We start from the raw sequence: 22,904 nt of genomic DNA, 5'->3' as shown, positions 1-22,904 counted from the left end.
GTTGAGTTATTATTATCCAACGATATAATCAGAGACAAGTGTGTCATCTTGGTTACGTCAAATCTAAGTTGAGTTGATGAGTTATTATATATCCCCTCAATGGTAAGAGTCCTCTTTGTGTATATGGCGCCCTATTACATTTACCAATACCTTTTTTAAGCCATTTGTTTAAATCGCTTGTCTGCATGCTGGGCAGAACTGTGAGTGAGATTTGACGTCTGTAAATCAGTTTAATGTATATGTGATGTGCCGGTATACGCTTCGTAGCAACACCGACATTCGTAAATCCGGACAAGAAAAATATACAGTTAAAAGTAAATGCTTGGTAATCATAATACATGCAATTACTTTATTGGAAACACAGTCCAAAATATCACTTGGGGTAGGTACACAGGCCGAACTAAAGCTTGCGAGTATAAGGATGCATAAAATAATTCGATCAGGCAGAAAAGAATTATTAGTTCAATGAACGAATACAAACATGTATTATTTAGACCATACATAAGCAAATAGAAAATTCCAGTAGCAAATTAGAAAAAAAAAAACAAACTTAAAACATAGTATTTAAATGACAATTAACATAAAACAATCGCATATAATATTTTTATACATACAGCAACTCTAAACGTACATCATTTTAAACAAAACAATAACTGAGATAATAAAATAAACCAAAAACATTCATGCTTCTGAAATCATAACAAACAATGCTTGTCAGAATAGACGCAACAGAACAAATGAGCCGTGCTCTGTAAAAAGGGCGTCGAATTCATGTGTGTAAAGTATCGTCCCAGATTAAACCTCTGCAGTCGGCACAGGCTAATCAGTGACGACACTTTCCGCCCTTATGATATTGTTTGTGTAAAGAAAGTCTTTTCTTAGGAAAAACCAAGGTTAGGCGGAAAGTGTCACTTAACGCAAATGCGTTAAAGCCCCTTTTCACAGAGCGCGGCTCATATAATTATATTTTTCTAAGGCGCTTGGAGTGGTACCAATGCCAGATTTGGAAGCCTTATAGGCTAACCTAAAAACATTCACCAACTGAACAATTACTGATTCTGTGTTTTAATACAACAGGCACCTTTGTATCAAGCCGATATCAACGCAGGTGTGATAAATTATATATAGTGGTATGATAAAGAGATAAAGAGGCGCAGTCAATATATAGAGGTACGACATATTACTCGAAATCAAATGTAAAGTATTCAATTTCGGCAGAAATGAAACAGATTTAACAAGTCAAACGAATTGATACAAAGATGTAGTACATTCAATACACACAAATCATCAAAACTGCTCAAACTTATTTTACAAATATTTCCCGCCAGAGGTGCAGAGCGGAAGAGTTCTTTTTAATAATTCGTTCAAAATGGCGGCGTAAAGTTATGATAAACAAAAAATATGTTACTTATCGTTATGTAAAATATCAGGCTCGACACGAATAAAAACGAGCCTCGCCATTTATTTATTCTTAGCTTAACCAGTTATTCTCTTTTTTTCATACTTGATAAAAAAATTATTACGTATACCGGAAGTTGTTATATGAGTCAATGCTTCGACGCAGGTCATATTTCTACTTAACAACACAAACAATTTGATACCAATTTGTTATATTATGTAGATACAAGATGCAACACACACACATTAAAAAAAACGAAAGTGCTCATGACGTCTTGGTAAACAAATCAAACGTCAAAAAACATATTCATGTTATTGTTGTTGTTTTTTAAATTCAGCTTGATTATATTTCATGATTTCTTTAAAAATCCTTACTTGAATTTATAATAAACATAAAAAAATACTCGACACGTATAAAACAACCACTCGGCAAGCCTCGCCATTCACTTTTTTCTTCGCCTTCATGCCTAATAAATTACACAACTACATGGCAGTAACCTGTTATTCTCTTTGTACTGATCTATACCCAGATACAAATTCACGCAGTTAATCAAGTGAAATGCGTTCATGTACATTACACTTAAGGAATAGATGCAATTTCACGTTGAAGTGTTTATCTTGAAACAAGGTAGATAGCTCAATATAAAGAAGTGAAACTCCAGCTTATCAAGACTTGGTTGATGCAAAGTTTAAAGAACAAATTGACAAAATTCTGCAGGTGCATCACACTATTCTTGACATAATTTTCACATTCCTTCAAGAATGGTAGTATTGTTTCACATTATCAATTTATCAATATATACAAGAAATATTAACGTGCATTCAATTATTGACGCTAAAAATAAACAACTCGGTAGTTATAAATTGAATTTGTATATGTAATCCCTGCTTACAATGACTGACCAACAATGGGTACGATGATATTATTCATTCAGTTTTTAAATATGTTCCAATTCCCATTAAGCATATTGTCTATCCATTTGGAACAAAACCAAAAGAGGTGATTTTAATTTATGAAATACAAAATCTACAACATTTGAAAGATAGAAGTTCCTTAAGGCTTTGATTGACTTCGTGATTAGTAACAACAATACACTATCTTTATATGATATAACGACGATAACCGGATATAATACAATAAAATTGTGAATGATAACCACGTCATAATCATTCATATTCTTATTACTCTAAATATTTTGTATGCAATTGCTCTTTATTTCACAGCTACTAGCAAAAAGCAATATTATTTACATATTCACTCACAATCATTACTAACACAACTTTTTTTTCAAATTTCAAATATTTTTGCAGATGAAATATATTATGGAGTCAAATATCTTATACACGATCTAGTCAACAAAGTCTACACAGCGAAGGCAGTATAGCGCTCATCTGAGTTCAAGGATTTGACCAAGTGATCTAGTTTTTGACCACACCTGACCCAGATTCAAACCTGACCTTTATATTGTCATATAAACATTTTGTCCTGGTTTCATCAAGTTTGAGTCATATATTGGGCCTTTAGATTAGTAACAAGGTTTTTCAAAGATTTGACCTGGTGACCTGAGGTTGGGAAGCAAGGGACCCAGATTCAATCTTGGCCTAGACAATGTCAGGATTACAATTCCGGCAAAGTTTTATCATGAATGAGTAATAAATAAGGCCTTAAAGTGGTGACAATTGTGTTGTTTTTTTTAACATTTTACATGGTAACCTATTTTTACGCTAACGTGACTCATATTAATTAAGTGTCCAGATAAATATGCTGACCAAGTTTAATCAAGATCGGATAAAACATGTTAACTCTAGAATGTTAATGAGCTAACAGTTGATGGCACACAAAGCACAATACACGCTGAAAGAAAACAGGCGTAGAGTGATTACAATAGCTTGCCTTGGCCACTTCATGCTCAGGTGAGCTAACTATAATGAATGACATTATTTCCATGTTTTGATCAGGTCTAATTGTAGCTAATCTGACTGTCATGACTTTAACTAGGACACATTTTAAATGACGATATGAAATTAAATCTGAATAAAAGTCTAAAAAACTTTAATACATACAAAAACAAACATGCACTTAAAAACCAAAATTCAATGCTATTAATAAAATCGCAACCGTTTACCGAAAGTAAATTACATGCACTACGTAAATACCGTTCATGTAAAATTGTACAAAAAAGGAAAATAATAAAACGGTTGAATTAAATTATAAAAGCTTCTTAATGTATTGAAATAGAAATTCGGTTAATAAATGAATAATAGTATAAATTACGTAATGCTGTAATTACTTTCTTTATTTGCTTTTTTGTCAATTAAAAAGTCGGAACTGTTTTTGTTTTGAACTCATTGATGTTGTCGTGGCTCAAAAATCCAACTATAAGTTTTCTCGTTTCTTCATTAAAGTAGACAGATGCAGGGTATGCAATGTCAACAGAGATGGTATTGAGGATTGTCTTGCCGACTGTATCCACTTGACTTATGGAGTTGTCACCAAAGACGAAAACCTGCCCTGTGGCTGCCACATGTATGTTAGCTGTAACCCTGCCATGTTTAAATGCGGGATCCTGGAGCGTAGCTGTGACTGTTCCATCCCTGGTCAGCGTGCGAAGCTTATTTCCAAAGTCCGTCACATAGATCCTCTTCCCATCCGGACTCACCCCAACACCTGCAACTAAATGAGGAATACAACTTACACAATCTGGCACGAAATCTTGAATATTAGTATTTCTATCTTAATAGTATTAGCGTAAGCTCACTTATTCTCATATCAATAGTTATCAAACAGTTATCGTTCAAATGTATAACCTTTAAATGGAAAAATACCTGAAATAAACAATAGGAAAATATTTATTTAAAAAAAAACTAAATCAACTTTAAAAGAGTATTACGACTTTATAACATTAAAGACTTAAGCCATTTATTCTTTAAAAATATAAGAAATTTTGAAAAATTGTGACCGCATGTGATGCTTAGTGTGTTAAGCTTCTTTTGTTGTAAATAACATTATTAGTGCATAACTCATTAATGTCATGATTGAGATACTTTGATAATTGAAATACCTGTCAAACAATTTTAATTGATCGGAGATGACGTTTCGGAAACGGACTAGAGTGCATGATTTCAATTAACGTCATTGTAACCCTTATAGAACATTAAAGTCGGTCCTTCACCATGTGCCTGCCCTATTTAGGTTACATTACACTAAATCATTGTGTATCCCTCCGTGGTCCATTCGAAAGTAGTGCCTATTTCTAAAGAGTTCCTTTTCTCTTCTTGAATATAAGCCATTTAACAATGTGAGACATGTCTTTTGTGGTTATTTGTAATATCCTGTATGTGTCTGGAGTACTTTGATGCCTTGGATTGGAAGCTAACTTAAAAGATGAACTTTTGAGGGTGTGTTTTCTATTGTGTGGGGCTTTTGTCGAAATTAGGATTCCGAAACGCGTTTTTCTACGGTGGGTTCATTCGACAGCGATTTACTTTCTTAGAAGTTGCGAGACGGTATGTTTTTGATTGCAATTATTGGAAGATGACAGATCCATCTTTAAAATGATACCAGGTTCGGAAAAATTGATACGTCGGAAAGGCAAGAAAAATGCTGTGAAAGTTGTCAGTTTTATAATGGGACCCTATGGGAATCGGAATTAGTGTAATATAACCTTTAAAAAGCGCATTTACTGCAATGTCAAGGTCACGTGGATTCGTCTGCAAGCGAGACAAGTAGAAAATGAATTTTAATGAATGTTTTGATGATTTGGGTGCTAAAATAGATGAGAGATGTCAATATTTTGGTCCAAATGGATGTTTAAGGTGGTTTTGGACTGTTCCGGATGGGTGGGGGACCTGGTATGGACAAGTAAGGGTAACATTTCCAACAAATCTTAAATGTAAATATTATTATGTCCCTAGATTGAAGTTTCAGGTGGAGAGCAAGATGAAAAATATGCCAAATTACATGCATGCAGCCCATTTATGCCATTTTTCTCTTTGTTTGTAGGCCTGACCGTTTGTCCTTGAGCCGTCGATGGTCAACAATCCGCTAGCTGTCTTGCTCTGACTGGTGCACTGGACATGATTTCAATGTGAGTCATCATACTGATTGTTTAATTAACACATGAATTTCAGTTTGTTCGTTAAAGTACTAACTTAGCTGTGTATTTACAGTGGACGTAATGGTGCGCAGCAGGTGGTAGACTAGGTATTACCATAAATACACTATGTTTACAGAATTGCGGCCAGTGGAGCAACATAGCTGATGAGTTAATAGCACTAGTTCTTCAGACAAATAACTTTATTTTCAACCTATAAAGCATATTTAGCTGTAGGTGGGGCCATTTAGCTGTAAGATCTGGCTTTTGTTCTGTTAAGCCCTTAGAGTAATGAATTTCAGAGTGAAGACCATAGCGCCTTTTCCTAGTCAAGTATCGGGCAGCTGTATGTCTTTTCAGAAATGCACATGTCTTCTTAAGCATGTCATTGTGTTTGCTTTTAATAAGATAGGCAATAAACTCATAACCTTTAGACAAATGAGCATCTGTAAATTCAGATTTCACTATTTCAGAGTTAGCCAGACCATGATTGAGCTTAAGGATTGTGCTGCGGATGCAGCCTGTGCAGTTCCGGGAGAAAGTCACTGTCTTGGGCAATGCGGTCTGGTATCAGGTAAGCACTATTGAAAGCCTCACACTTTTGGGGGGTCTGAAGCCTTGTGCTGTCAATGCGATCTGGTTCAAGTACAATCAGAATGCATTTTCAAAGCAGTACTTCATCAGATATGGTTATCTAAAGCTTACAGTTCGCGGGCAGATATGACTTCGATTTGTTCTTGCTAGCAGAACCCCTACAGGCCAAACTATGCGTTAAGCACTATTTTCCACAGCAACCCTTGCAGACAGAAAAACAATACTTACAATTACTTCTGGCATTTAATTTCTAATTTCCTTTATATCTCTTTTGTCTGTTTGTTTGCCCTTTTTAACTCTGACATGCCATCTTGCTCACATTGATGGAGCATTCCTGTTTTTGTTTAGAGCCAAGTCCCCAGCTGCTCGAGTTTGCCGTGTCGATAATGAGAAAGCCATGGCATGATGTCTCCTCTATGTGTTTCCTTATCTCAGTGTTGAACATAATTGCCAGTTTCAGGGGCCTAAACATTTTATTTCATTAAAGGTCTGGATGATCCTGGCCTGACTGCGGGTTTGTGTACACCTCAATCCGACTCTGTGTCCTGAACAGAGGCCGCAGTGGTGCAGCGCTTGTGGACGTTCCATCAACATCCTGAAAGGTCAACACTACACCCAGCTGGGAAAATTGATCCTGATAGTCATCCCCAGGTAGTGGAATGAATGTACACTGAACTACAGAGGAATCACACCCAAATGACTTTCCTGCCACGACATTAGTGTGGCCACTCGCGTAGGAATTCCTTAGCAAACGTGCTCTTTTGCATGGTGACTGTGGGCATTTTTGCAAAACTTACGCTTTCAACACTGGATTTTAAAGAGAATACTTAATAAAATGTCGCTAACAGGACTTATTTATATGAGAGAGACTATCTGGATGCGCATTAAGTGTCACTTTGTGTCGTAAGCTGTTGAAGGAGCGCTTTGCGCCTTTTTAAGTGTTAATTTTGGGTAGCCGGCTTGTATCGGCTTGAAAGCTGCAAATTATGCCTCTCATCATAATAGCATTAATTTTTGTAATTGCAATGTGTATGTTTAGATTGTAAGTGAAGCTTTTAATAATAATTTTCTTAAAAAACATGATTTTATATGCTGTCAGTGAGTTTTTTATTGAAAAAAATGCTTAAAATTAAAAAAAAGTCTCCTATTTCATCAAGAAAAGTACACCGATTCACAATCAATACATTTATTTGGGCCTTTTGCTGATATATTGGTGAATTTCGCATGCAATGATACCAGTTTTTGCCATAAAAGTTACGCGTAACAATAATTGGAGACACCAAATCAGCTGTCGTCACTTAGACTAAAAGTCATGCATTCCGACTTGACTGCGGCCAATTTAGTCACCGCTTTAAATGGCCATTTTAAGGCCTTTTCCCCCATCCGAATGCACTGAAATTGCATATTCATTGTGGAAATAGTTGAAATCTCATGTGGAGAAAGTTTGAAAAAGATGGGACAAAGTTGAGTTCCCTTAAAGGTTACATTACACTAAATCATTGTGTATCCCTCCGTGGTCCATTCGAAAGTAGTGCCTATTTCTAAAGAGTTCCTTTTCTCTTCTTGAATATAAGCCATTTAACAATGTGAGACATGTCTTTTGTGGTTATTTGTAATATCCTGTATGTGTCTGGAGTACTTTGATGCCTTGGATTGGAAGCTAACTTAAAAGATGAACTTTTGAGGGTGTGTTTTCTATTGTGTGGGGCTTTTGTCGAAATTAGGATTCCGAAACGCGTTTTTCTACGGTGGGTTCATTCGACAGCGATTTACTTGCTTAATAGTTGCGAGACGGTATGTTTTTGATTGCAATTATTGGAAGATGACAGATCCATCTTTAAAATGATACCAGGTTCGGAAAAATTGATACGTCGGAAAGGCAAGAAAAATGCTGTGAAAGTTGTCAGTTTTATAATGGGACCCTATGGGAATCGGAATTAGTGTAATATAACCTTTAATTTACAGCCGTATTGATACAATATACGCTCAGATCTCATCTTTATCAAGTTCATGCATATGTAAACACAAAAAGCAAAGCATCCCTGAAACAAGGAAATAATAATGTACTCATATATCACCTCGGGCTTGTCGAGTTCTATCTTCGTATAACTTCTTAACTAACCGTCCGTCCATTGTGTATTCGTACAACGCAGTACCGGAAGTCACAAACACTTCTGCATCGACATGCGCAATTCCATAACAGGCATGATTCATTTTTAGAACCTGTTTGCGTATAATCTTTCCGTCATCTACCCGTAAGAAATGAATCCCGTTAAGAGCATCAGCTTCATACTTGCAAACAGCATGGGCATTATACTTGCTAACAGTCACCGCCATTTCAAAGGAGGAAATGCTACACATGGACCACGGAGTAGTAGGAAGCTGAACTTGATCAATCACCTTGTATGCCTGATTAAGGAGTTTCACACAATTATTGTAACAGTCAGCAATTACGAGATCCCCGTTGGAAGTCGTACATATACCCGTTATCGCACATGTGTATTTATCAGTAGCTGTTTGAACATTATATTCTGACTTGTCCTCGATGCTGACAATCTTGTTTGGATCAACGTTATGTTGTGGATCGCCTATGATGATTTTCCCTAGATCAGTGCAGTCTGCATGACATTGAATCAATTCACGGTTAGGCTGGAATTTAATATCAGTTCCATCATTCTTGAGCATGCTTTTAAGGAGTGAATCTGCTGCAGCAGTTTGATCAATACATTTTCTTAACGTAATAAACGTTCGTTCAGGTAGAATATTGTCTTTGAGCTTAGCGCCATATATCTTTAACTTTGAAATACATTCTAAGCATCGCTTGGTGTCATCTTCAATGGAATTATTTAAGCGCTCGTGAATTGATTCCAATTCCCTTATGGTGTTTTGCTGAAGTCGGTCAAGATTCTCGTTGATCTGTCGACGTTCATCAAGTATTTCTTCACAAATTTGTTCGTAAGAAGCTTTTAGAGATTTTATGGTATCTTTTCCTTTGTCCACCATATCCTTTAAACGCTTCTGCGACTTTTCTATTCCTTTCGTCACTTGAACAAGGGGTATACGTTGTGAGTTTGATTTGGCCTGTTCAGCCAATGTAAACACCTTACTGCATTGCCTGAAATGCAAATGTGCGTTTAACGGAACATATGGGTGTAGATTATTCTGATTATTCTACGTCGAGTCTTACCTCATGCTGATAATGTTGATGTTAATTAATGGCGATAATGGTGATGATGGAGATGTTGGTGGTGATGATTGTTGAACATGATGATAAGGGCAATAAATAGCAATAATGATAAAAATAAATATTTAAATACTAACAACAATAATGATATTGATGATATAATAATGATAATAATACTAATACTACTAATAACAAAGACTGTTTGTAAAACATGCATGCCCCCCATATGGGTTGTCCGTTGTAGTGGCAGCCATTGTGTGAATACGTTTTATGTCACTGTGACCTTGACCTTTGACCTAGTGACCTGAAAATCAATAGGGGTCATCTGCGAGTCATGATCAATGTACCTATGAAGTGTCATGATCCTAGGCAAAAGCGTTCTTGAGTTATCATCCGGAAACAATTTTACTGTTTCGGGTCACCGTGACCTTGACCTTTGACCTAGTGACCTCAAAATCAAAATGGGTCATCTGCGAGTCATGATCAATGTACCTATGAAGTTTCATGATCCTAGGCGTAAGCGTTCTTGAGTTATCATCCGGAAACCATTTAACTATTTCGGGTCACCGTGACCTTGACCTTTGACCTAGTGACCTCAAAATCTCTAGGGTTCATTTTCCAATCATGATCAATCTACCCATGAAGTTTCATGATCCTAGGCGTATGCGTTCTTGAGTTATCATCTGAAACCCATTTTATTATTTCGGGTCACCGTGACCTTGACCTTTGACCTAGTGACCTAAAAACCAATAGGGGTCATTTGCGAGTCATGATCAATCTACCCATGAAGTTTCATGATCCAAGGCGTATGCGTTCTTGAGTTATCATCCGAAAACCATTTTACTATTTCGGTTCACCGTGACATTGACCTTTGATCTAGTGACCTCAAATTCAATAGGGTTCATCTGCGAGTCATGATCAATCTACCTATGAAGATTCATAATCCTAGGAGTATGCGTTCTTGAGTTATCATCCGAAAATCATTTTACTATTTCGGGTCACCGTGACCTTGACCTTTGACCTTGTGACCTCAAAATCAATAGGGGTCATCTGCGTGGTATGATCAATCTACCTATGAAGTGTCATGATCCTAGGCGTATGCGTTCTTGAGTTATCATCCGAAAACCATTGTACTATTTCGGGTCACCGTGACCTTGACCTTTGACCTAGTGACCTCAAAATCAATAGGGGTCATCTGCAAGAAATGATCAATGTACCTGTATCAATGTATGAAGTTTCATGATCCTAGGCCCAAGCGTTCTTGAGTTATCATCCGGAAACCACCTAGTGGAGGGACCGACAGACCTACCGACAGACCGACCGACAGACCGACCGACATGTGCAAATCAATATACCCCCTCTTCTTCGAAGGGGGCATAATAATAGAAATGATAATCATAATAGTGACCTCAAAATCAATAGGGGTCATCTGCAAGTAATGATCAATGTACCTGTATCAGTGTATGAAGTTTCATGATCCTAGGCCCAAGCGTTCTTGAGTTATCATCCGGAAACCACCTGGTGGACGGACCGACAGACCGACAGACCTACCGACAGACCGACCGACATGTGCAAAGCAATATACCCCCTCTTCTTCAAAGGGGGGCATAATAATAGAAATGATAATCATAATAGCATATAATTATAGTAATTATTGTTATTATTAATATAACAATTATTATCATTATAAGTAGTAGTATTTTTGAAATTACAGTCGTTTTTTTCATTTTTTTGGGAATGGGGCCCTGTCCCTTACTATTGGGGAAAAACATTGTTTTAACTAAAATTGGTAAACTTGTGTTGTTGATTTTTTGCTAACAAACACTTTAAATTAAGAAGAAAAGTGATTTAAATATTATATTTACTAAAGTTCAACTTATAACGCTGGATTTACATTAAATTAATGGTGGTGGTGGTGGTGGTGGTAGAATATATAGATATACACACACACACACACGTGAAACAGGTATGATTTGTACTTGTCCTTAACATAAATTTATATCAATACTCACTGACCTGTGACTTAGCAGGAGACATAAATGACATAGCAACTGTTCATGATCTTCACAGAACATCGTTAGTCTCTCAGTCGTGTGCTCCTCACATAACTCTATAGTATCGTCCACTTTGTTCGCAACATACCAGCTTTCACCGTCACATTTCGCTGACACCGCGTGATCCTTATGTAGCTTTTTGTGCATTTTCACACATTCGTCGCAGTATGTTTTAAAACATATTTTACAATGAAACAGTCCTTCATTATGTATCCCATCCTCTTCGCAAACAGAACAACAAACGTCGTAAAATACGTCTGATCCCTTTTGCTGCGAATTGTTCAAGTTAGACGCCATTTTGTGATTTCTTTACAAAACCACTTTCGATTTCCATATGTCTAAACCGCGTGCCGTGTTTACCTACTAAGTTACTGTTAAAGGTGCCTTTTCACAGATTTTGGCATGTATTGAAGTTTGCCATTAAATGCTTTATATTGATAAATGTTAAGATTGGGTCTAAAAGCTCCAGTAAAAAAAACAATAATAAAATTAAATATATAAATAATCCTAAACTGGGCACGACACGAACCACTGAACCCTTGAGTAAAAGTCTATCGCTGAGACCACTTGGCCATTCGTGCTCAAACAATCAGTGAGGTATTTTATACTTTCAATCGTTTTGCGTTGCAACGCTTTATAATTTTCAGGTTTTTAAATCGTGGAAAGATGCATTTAATGGATATTTTAGAGCATGGTAAATGTTCAGTATTACTTACAAATATCATAACTACAGCAAAAATGTGCGATTCTGAAACAATTTATTTTTATTCCGTCAATTTACAAAAACGTGAAAATGCCCCTTTAAGTGATAATTATATGTTTTACAGATTCGCAGGTCGGACTATTAGGCCAAATTTATTGTAGTTTGGTTTACGTATGGTTCATTCAAGGTTGAATACCAAATATATCCTATATAGCTGTACGAAAATAAGACATGTTCAAACTGCTCATAAAGCGAACTTCGACTAGTGATTTAAATTTACGGTTAAGACAGTATATCTTGTAAGCAAACATTCTATGTGGACTTTGTATTGGTATATGTATAGGTGTGTGTCGCTTTCATCCTCCGTCAATTATTAATTTGTATTAGACTATTGCTTTGATATCTGCCTAATATAATGCTACATGTACATATATTTTAATATTCGTTCAACAGGAAGTTGCCATATCATTCAATGTTTGGAGGTTAGTCATATTACCCGGAATGAACTATAAAGTCATCATTCTAGTAAAGAGGGGTCAGATTTCGCCCTATTGGCGCAAAAAGGTACCTTGTGCCTTCTAATTTCAATTTCACATGGTACCATTTTCCACCCGGGGGGGGAGGATTTAACAAAACAAACAATTTGGTTCCTAGATGTAACATATTTTAGACACAAAAGGCAATAAAACCCGCACAAAACTGATTCCACAAATATTAAGCTCATTATTAGCACGTAAAAAGTCACCCTATTATATTCATTCCCGTTAAAAATGCAGCGTCGTAGCGATTTTTGTTTTCATTATCCCTTTTAAAGGGGCCTTTTCACAGATTTCGTCATTTTTTAGCTTATTCATTAAAAGCTTTATATCGATAAATGTAAACATTGGATCGTAAAAGCTCCAGTAAAAAATCAAGAATAAAATTTAAAAAAGGAATAGAATATAGCCTGGACCAGGTTTCGAACCAGTGACCCCTGGAGTCCTGCCAGAGTCCTGAAGTAAAAACGCTTTAGCCAACTGAGCTATTCCGCCGAGTACACATACGTTTCGTATTTTATACCTTATATAAGCAATCTTCGTAGTTTCACAAAATTTAACGACAAAAACAGAACTCTCCAAATTATTCAATCGTTTCGCGTTGCAACGCTTTATAATTTTTAGGTTTTAAAATCGTCAAAAGATGCATATAATGGCTAAATTAGACCATGGTAAATGTTCAGTATTACTGTTTCCTCACAAATATCATAACTAAAACGAAAATGTGCGATTCTGAAACATTTTTTTTCAATTTTATCAATTTACCAAAGCGTGAAAAGATCCCTTTAAAATGGAACGGAGAGGTATGGTTAACAAAATAACAGGTTACAGTTTTGTAACTTATCAGGCTCAGCACGAATTATTTATTATAAGCCTGATTTATACAAACACTATTGGGCAGTTACCCGTTATTCTCTATATACAGTAATATAATATTCCACATGACAATCGTAGATTCTAATTGTTCTATTTACCGTCACTTTACCGTCGTGGTATCGACCTATCTATCAAATGTAAAGTACTACGTAGGTCATGTTAACAACCTATCTATCTAATGTAAAGTACTACGTGTTTCATGGTAAGGGTTTAACAATCTTGTGGGAAGTACAAAGTCGATAATGGAAACGACAAACCAATCTTGTGTGAAGTACTAAGTAGGTCTTGGTAACGATAACCTATCTCATGTGAACGAGATAACTCACACGAGTTCATAACGGAATGCATCCATTTTTTTATGCAGTATGTTTAGCTTTGCAAACAGCGACTCTGAAATATACAATTATGTAAACCAACCTTGCATCAGCCATTTTGAATCATGTGTTAAACAACATCATATATATCACCATTTAACTTTGAGCAGAAGGCTGTTTTGTGCATTTGTAGACATCTGAGGAGTTTTGAGACAAATGTAAAATGTGAGGGCCCGGTTTAAATACATAACCTACAGACACGTTTTTAGCTTTCTGCGTGACATCATTGTTTAAGCATGCCTTGTTACAGCATGAAAGAAAACTTTTAACTTAATATTTCATTATCTAAAGCAATTATAAACAAGATAACTATTGATGCAAAGCATCAAAGGGCGTCGGGAATTTCAGTGTAAAAGTTAATTTCAATGAAGTTACATGGAACGATTTTTTTCTACTGTAAATATTAATATATTGGCCGATTATTTTAATCAAAATAGAAACAGATACAGGTATAACCATTATCTATGATTTTTTGTTATAACCCCCAAATGGGTGGCAGACTTCCCCCACCCCCTCCAAGACGTTTCTTCCCCAGACGTTTCACCCCCATTTTGGGGGTGAAACGTCTACATAATATGAAAATGTGTATTTGAAGTAGTTATTTGTGATAATGCATTTTATGTGTCTTAATAATTAATGATTAAAAAAATGATGTAAGTTGTGTCCTGAGTGATTAAAATATTAATTAATGATTTTTGATGGTTGTTTTTAGGGAAGCCTCTAACAAATTTTACCAATTAATTATACTTGTTTTTATAAGTGCCTGAATTTTTTCTTTCTTTTATTGAGATCATTGAAAAATTGAGTAAAAGCACAGCTTTGCAGTTCTTTGATGGTAATTTTAAGTGGAATAATATGATACATATTTAACAATTATAACTATTGTCTTAATGAATTGAGTAAAAGCACACCTTTGATGTTCTTTGATGATCATTTTAAGTGGAATAGTATGTTGCAAAGTAAACAATTATTGAATTAATTAATTCATTTTGCTACAAATTCAATTTTACCTAATACTAAACATACTGTATCAATATATGTAGTATTACATACGAGTCGCCGCACTTCAGTGCAACACCAATCATGTGACCACTGGGGTGTGGCAAGTCTTTACCCCAGGGGCATTATTTGAAGAAACTTAATAGATGACTACTAAATTTTAGCCCTGACCCTTGTGGTTTTAGAGATGAAGAATTGTGTAGTTTCCACTGTGTGTTCATTTGGAAAACAAGTTACCCCAGTGCAGAGCCAATTTTGACCGCTGGGGTATAACTTGAAAAACGTTGTAGAGCATCATCGTATGATTTTAAATATTGAAGCCCTCATGTCATGTTTTAAATATATATTTTTGATCGTGCGACCTACATATGAAAAGGACTGGAACAATTTTAACAAATTAAAAAGAGATGCATCAGAGGATCACACCTGTGAAGTAATTGTTTAATCTTACAACTGCTCAAAGGGAGAAGTCGTTAACAGAAAAAGTGTACACATGCACCTCAAATACTAAAGAACGATGGACATCACGGTATCCCAAAAGTTTCACATGAGCACCTTTTGTTCAGTGAGCTAAAGAAAATAGTTACACGAGTCAATATTAAAGAGTTTATTAAATGCATTGTACTACTTCTGACTGCATTAATTTCATGGTCTATATTTCCGATTTGGCAAAAACTCAAATGCCTGAAGTGCTAAAGAACACGCTGTATTAAATGGTGTTTATTTGTTATTTATTTACTTAAACCTTGATCCGACCCAACCCGAAAATACTCAGATTTTTTTATTTCAATCCGCTGAACCAACCTGAAGCCAATGTTTGACATCTTTGGACCATTGTTCCCATTATAGTTTGTGTAAAAGGCTGTGTGAACAAAGTAGGATTGTATGAAGCAGGGTCAGCCAGGGCATCTAATTAAACAAAAAGACTCAAATAAACCATAAAATAGCAGTTGTTTTATTGGTCTAATTTCATGTCAAAATCAATTCACACTTTAATATACATTTCAAAACGCAGCTATAATATACGACCATGTCAATATCTGACTGGACCATCACGCAAACAGCAGGAGAAAAAGTCATTGCATGATTAGGCTGAAAATATTACACACAAATGAATACATATTAAGTCTTTAATAGACAGAGATATTTGCCTCCATTTGTGTCAAATAGTTATTAAACATAATCACAGAAAGACCATGTTCACATTTGGTGACGTAATAACACCATGCTAGCATACCACGCCTACGCTAATTGGGCCATGTCATAATAAACACCATACAATACATTGATCTGATGACATAATAACTGCCCTACTCAACTCGTGAACTTGTGATGTCATGATGACTTTACAGATCCATCAACATGTGTCGTCATGATGACCTTGTAAATGACATGTCATAGTAGTGACAAATACTTCTCGATGAGCTCATGAAGTAATATGCAGCATGTGCTAACAACCAAAAAAGGGACCTTTAAGCGTAGCCAGTTTTGTCACCAAGGATGATTTTTTAACAATGATGACCACAATACACTGCTAGATATGAAAACCAGAATGACATACACTGCAAGGAGTTGTAATGGATTGTTAATATGGAGGATATTTGTTGGATTCGTTAAAATTTTGATTTAAATTCACGAGTGATCATAGAAAAAATATTTTTTCTATGATGACTAGTGAATTTAAATCGATATTCCATCAACCAAATTCAACAAATTTTCAACTTATTTTATGATTTAAAATGATAATTTCTGTATTTTGCTAAAATAATGACGTCTTAACGTCATGAAACCACGTCTTCTCACAGTTCAACATGTGACAGGCCAATCAGATAAAAAAATTTTTTTTAAAGATTATCTCACAGAACAACAGTGAAATTTTCATGGTTTATTACACTGTTTGAACCAGTGAATTATCAATTTTAATTCACTGACATTTCTCTATAAACCAATGGAAAGCATCCAATTAGATTTCAGTATTTGTTATCACATACCATGATAATTCACATCTTCAGAGACACTTTCAAAAATATGACGTGGTCTTAATAGGTGTGTGAACATATTGATACCTGCTTCACATAAGAGATGCCCATGAGGTTGTTGCACCATAATCATAATTTAACTTGATAATGTCCAGATGAAATTTAGACTAACATCCCCCCCACACACACACACCTCCCCATATTGCTTTGACACATCGGTAGATGTTTTACCATTTAATCAAGCAAAAAAAATGCTCCTTTACATAAGACATTTTATGCAAATAGAAAGAACAAGAGCTGTCACCATAGGATGACTTATGACCCCTATAAACGCTTGACAGAAGTAATGAGCTTTTTCAAAACCTAAACGCAGATTTCGAAACCTAAACGCGGACCCTAACTTCAAGGTCAAGGTCACAGGGGTCAATATTTGTGTGCATATGGAAAGGCCTTGTCCATATACACATGCATACCAAATATGAAGGTTATATCTCAAGGGACATAGAAGTTATGAGCATTTTTCAAAACCTAAACGCAGATTTCGAAACCTAAACGCGGACCCTAACTTCAACGTCAAGGTCACAGGGGTAAACATTTTTGTGCGTATGGAAAGGCCTTGTCCATATACACATGCATAACAAATATGAAGGTTATATCTCAAGGGACATAGAAGTTATGAGCATTTTTCGAAACCTAAACGCAGATTTCGAAACCTAAACGCGGACCCTTAGTTCAAGGTCAAGGTCACAGCCTGTGACATAGGGGTAAAATTTTGTGTGCATATGGAAGACCTTGTCCATATACACATGCATACCAAATATGAAGGTTATATCTCAAGGGACATAGAAGTTATGAGCATTTTTGGAAACCTAAACGCAAAGTGTGACGGACAGACAGACAGTCCGATCACTATATGCCCCCTTTTCTTCGAAATGGGGCATATAAAGTTCAATGGACAAAATGGCCACCTGTGGGGAAACAAAATTGTCCACTACTACTCCTTATGAAAATGGTGTCCAGTAACATTTAAAGTAGTTAAACAGACAAGAAATTCAAACAGACCTAGAAAACCCAACCAACCACTTGATGACTTCAGACAGTGATGTTTTTGGAATAATTTGATATAAAATTCCCTTTACATTTTTTATCTTATTGGCCTGCCACATTTTAAAAAAAGTTGTAGAACAAACTGCCAGTATATACATGTGATTCTTCAAACTTTGTTGGGGAATGAAATGATGAATATCACAAACAAAATGAAAACAACATCAGTAATACATATGTTCTTGCTAAATGAACACATAAAATTAATAGTCTTTGGTACCAGTGGAAAATTGTTTTTAAGTTTTAAACTTACAAAATGAAAAAATAAAGTATGATACATAATGTTTGAAATAATGTCTGCTTCATTTTCAGAGGGGTAATCACCTGACAAACAAGATGGCAAGGACCATGCCGAGCAGGTGTTTTTCTAATTTTCTTAGCCTGAGCTGTAATTTTGTGACCAGCTAAAAAAAATGCAGAATATAGTCAAGATATAGAGCAAATATTAATATGATATAAACGCTTATCACTTTCTTGCCGATTTGCCTGGAAATACAGCGGCATTTTAACAATTAATACAAGCAATAAAAGGTATAAAACAGCGAAAAATAAATGTATTGGCATGGAAGTGGCCATCTTGTTTTTCAAGTGATTACTCCCTCTGTAAGTACAAGATACAGAAAATGATCAGACCTGATAGACACGTTTGAACAGTGAAACTATGTTTAAAACATATAGGTCTATATTAAACAATTCTTATATTTACATCCACAGATTATTATACATGAGTATACATGTATATATTATACATGTGGTCGTCTCAAGGGCATTGTCAGAAGATTGAGTTATTTCATCAACTACCCTGTCATAATTTATTTAACACAGTGTACAATAGGAACTTGAGAAATGTTATATTTATATTTGTTAATTGACAAATACACTACAAGAAAGTGTTCTGATGTATAGTTATCAAACCTCAAAGTTGTTTTTTTAAATGCGTCAGAACAAGAATCTGTAAATTTAAAGTCACTTTAAATTTGATACATTTTTCACCTATCCTCACCCAAAAGATAATCCAATCTCAAACATAGTTGCAACTTCCAAAATTCTCTGTTGAAAGTCTCTTCGAGACATATTTGTTTTCTCAGAAGGCTGGTGCAAACAGCATAAACCAAGAACAGCTTGCGAGTACAGTTTGAAAGGCGTCAATTTCAACCCTTAAATACTGATGAGCAGCAAACAGAATTAAACCTGAACAGACTGCAAGTTACTCGCAGGCTGTTCTGGGTTTATGCTGTTTGCACATAGCCATTTTAGCTTTGCCTCCGAGTGTGAAAGGCTGAAGTCAACATTATATCAAAACATGGAGCCTGGCTTATTTTGGCCTTTTGGTGAAACGTAAAAAAATAACATTGAAATATATGTGTTTTTTTTTGTCTAAAAATAATGCGCTCATCAATGAATATATATCAAAAATATTTGGCAATGTATTGCTGCCCTATAATAAACATTATGATATCAATAAACAGTTTAATTATTACATTCAATAAAAACATAACATTAATATTATGAATTAATTATTTTTTATAACTAATAATTAATTGTACATTAATCACATCTACATTTTATTTTAATTATAGCGCATTATTTTAATGATCATCCAAGTTACAAAACAATTGTAACTTAATTACATGTTTTAAGTATGTTAATCAATTACTTTATGATACAAAAGCAGTGATCTTACGCCAGTTCAAGTTGTACACGTAAACGTGTATAAGTATTGAGTTAAGAAATTGTTCACCATTTTGTAATGCCCGCCTAAATTGAACTGTGTTTTAGAGTATTCAGCAGAATTATGTACACAAGTTCATATATGAAAAAAACAACATCACATTTCGAAATAACTAAGATTTTAATACAATGTTAGCCCTTACCACTTTTACGTATTTTAAGGCATTTGTAGTCCCTTAGAAAGTTAAATTTAATTGATGGCCTTTTTACTAGATCCAAGTTTAAAAGGTTTCAGTTCCGACCCTCATGAGCTGAAAACAGCATAAAACCTGAACAGTCTGCAAGTTACTAGCAGGCTGGTTTGGTTTTATGCTGTTTGCACATAGCCATTTTTACTTAGCTTCTAAGTGGGAAAGCGTTGACAGAAGACTTATGATAGCATACGAACACCAGAGGCAGTGTGCAATGGCCACTGAAAGTAGGCAGGATATCAGAATTGTCCAACAAAAATTTTTCTCTTTCATCACAAGTCTTGACTCTAGGCAGGCATTCACAAAGCTCTTTAGAATTTTTTATTAAAAGTTCGGGGCATAAAACTTTGCGTAATACAATGTACGTTATAACCCCTCTGATTCAAATCCAAGACATATCTACCAAAAAAAAACTAGGGATGGCATCGAATACATATATCGGTATTCGAATATTCGCAAATCCATTCAATCGAATATTCGAATATTCGCATGCAAACGGCTGGATTGATTTAACTTTTATTGCTCAGTTTCGTAACTACTAGGGATATTAAATATACATTGACACATTTAAATATACAAGTGGTGTTGACAAATAGAAAAAAACTGTATCTGAGTTGTAAAAACAAACTTTGAAAAAGCCTATTTAGGCGATATATCTTTTAGAAAAGAGTGAAACTTGTTCTGTGTTAACTTCCATTGTTGTGTAAGTTATATCCGTTTGCTTAATACGAGGATGTTTATTAACGTTGCTATCAAATATTTGTATCGCTGTCGGCTAATACTATGACCGATACTGTAATCGGGCCAAAATAGACAGAAAAATATCATGTCATAGAATTGTATTTTTATTTGAAATTTTAAAGTACCGATTGCATGTACGATATATCAAAAAGGCATGCAAAATACACCAAATATTCAAGAAAAAATATAAAGACAACCATAATATCATATAATTTTTAAGTTATTATTCGCCAGTCAATTGAAGCCCTTAATTGGCACCTAATTGACAAACAACAGTTCGGGCCCTTTCTTAGAGTGTGTATATTGCATTGCGCATTTGGGTAATTCACACATTTTAATGGCTGTTCATACTGTGATCACAAAAACTTAATTATTATTCGCCATTCAATTGAAGCTGTTAAATGGCACCCCATTGACAAACAGTTCGGGGCCTTAGAGTGTGTATATTGCATTAATGTTAGGGCAATTACGTTTGAAAAAAAATGCGAATATGCAAATATAAATTTTGTTATTCGAATACTGACCATTCAATCGAATATTCGAATATTCGAATAATTTTGCCATCCCTAAAAAAAACACAAGACGAGTCACTTCAAACACTATGTCTAAACGTATGTTTTGCATTACAATGTTTGAGTGCACAACAGATGTTATGTGATGTGATAATGAAATGTGATACTGTTACATAAGTTTAACACTCAAAACCTAGATGCACAAATGGCATAACAGAATATGAATGATGACTGATAGATTATGGGTATAACATGAGAAATGAACGTTACATAGAATTTGATTGTAACAAGGGCTGTTTGAAAAACATGCATGCCCCCCATATGGGCTATCTGTTGCAGTGGCAGCCATTGTGTGAATACGTTTTTTGTCACTGTGACCTTGACCTTTGACCTATTGACCTGAAAATCAATAGGGGTCATCTGCGAGTCATGATCAATGTACCTATGAAGTGTCATGATCCTAGGCAAAAGCGTGCTTGAGTTATCATCCAGAATCAATTTTACTGTTTCGGGTCACCGTGACCTTGACCTTTGACCTGAAAATCAATATGAGTCATCTGCGAGTCATGATCAATGTACCTATGAAGTTTCATGAACCTAGGCGTAAGCGTTCTTGAGTATCATCCGAAAACCATTTTACTATTTTGGGTCACCGTGACCTTTGACCTAGTGACCTCAAAATCAATAGGGGTCATCTGCGAGTCATTATCTATCTAACGATGAGGTTTCATGATCCTAGGCGTATGCGTTCTTGAGTAATCATTCCGAAACCATTTTATTATAATTTCGGGTCACCGTGACATTGACCTAGTGACCTCAAAATCAATAGGGGTCATGTGCGAGTCATGATCAATCTACCTATGAAGTTTCATGATCCCAGGCGTATGCGTTCTTGAGTTATCATCCGGAAACCATCTGATGGACGGACATACATACAGACAGACAGACCGACATGTGCAAAACAATATACCCCCTCTTCTTCGAAGGGGGGCATAAATAATAACCTAACACAGACCTACATTAGTACTCGAAAACACTGTTATTATATTGTAACAATTACTACAATAATTCTTACAATACTTACTCTGCAATTGATTAAAAGCTAATTTCAATTGTTTTATGGGAAAGTTGGATATAAAACAATAAATACAAAAGGGCTTCTTTTGAGCAAAACCCTGTTTCATTTTACATATAAAGGATACAAAAGAGAAAAACAAAACAAAACTAGGCGTAAGCATTCTTGAGTTATCATCCGTAAACCATTTTACTGTTTAGAATCACTGTGACCTTGACCTTTGACCAAGTGACCTGAAAATCAATAGGGGTCATCTGCTAGTCATATTCAATGTACCTATACAGTTTCATGATCCTAGACCTAAGCATTCTTGAGTTATCATCCGGAAACCATTTTACTATTTCGAGTCACTGTAACCTTGACCTTTGACCTAGTGACCTGAAAATCAATAGGGGTCATCTGCTAGTCATGATCAATCTATGTATGAAGTTTCATGATCCTAGACCTAAGCGTTCTTGACTTATCATCCGGAAACCATCTGGTGGACGGACCGACAGACGTACGGACCGACCGATCGACATGGGCAAAACAATATACCCCCTCTTCTTCGAAGGGGGGCATGAAAACTAAGAAACATTTGAATTTCCAAGTGAAATTCTAACACAAACTTTACCAACATATTAAACTTATTAAAAGCAGCGTGTTTTCTTCGTGATTTCCATATTCAAATTGAAGTCTTCATGAGTCATCAATCAACATGAGTCTGAAAAGGGATTTGCAGTGCGAAATTGAGATCTATGAAAAATGTTGAAACTCCAC

At 35.4% G+C, this 22,904-nt stretch overlaps 2 long non-coding RNA genes across 2 annotated transcripts; one reads left to right on the top strand and one right to left on the bottom strand.

The window, feature by feature from the left end:
• Nucleotides 1-4,590: 4,590 nt before the first annotated feature.
• LOC127837832 (uncharacterized) lies at nt 4,591-7,184 on the top strand. The gene is made up of 3 exons (XR_008029494.1): nt 4,591-5,486; nt 5,966-6,066; nt 6,574-7,184. It is a non-coding gene; the product is annotated as an uncharacterized LOC127837832 (long non-coding RNA).
• Nucleotides 7,185-15,751: 8,567 nt separating this feature from the next.
• On the bottom strand, nt 15,752-22,404 carry LOC127837822 (uncharacterized). The gene is made up of 2 exons (XR_008029483.1): nt 21,136-22,404; nt 15,752-20,230 (listed from the first exon to the last, which is right to left on the bottom strand). It is a non-coding gene; the product is annotated as an uncharacterized LOC127837822 (long non-coding RNA).
• Between the last annotated feature and the right edge of the window lie 500 nt (nt 22,405-22,904).

This window comes from Dreissena polymorpha, chromosome 7, assembly GCF_020536995.1.
Source record: "Dreissena polymorpha isolate Duluth1 chromosome 7, UMN_Dpol_1.0, whole genome shotgun sequence".
Classification (NCBI taxonomy): domain Eukaryota; kingdom Metazoa; phylum Mollusca; class Bivalvia; order Myida; family Dreissenidae; genus Dreissena; species Dreissena polymorpha.
The sequence above is the reverse complement of the archived record's forward strand: the minus strand, read 5'-3'. Positions and strand labels throughout refer to the sequence as shown.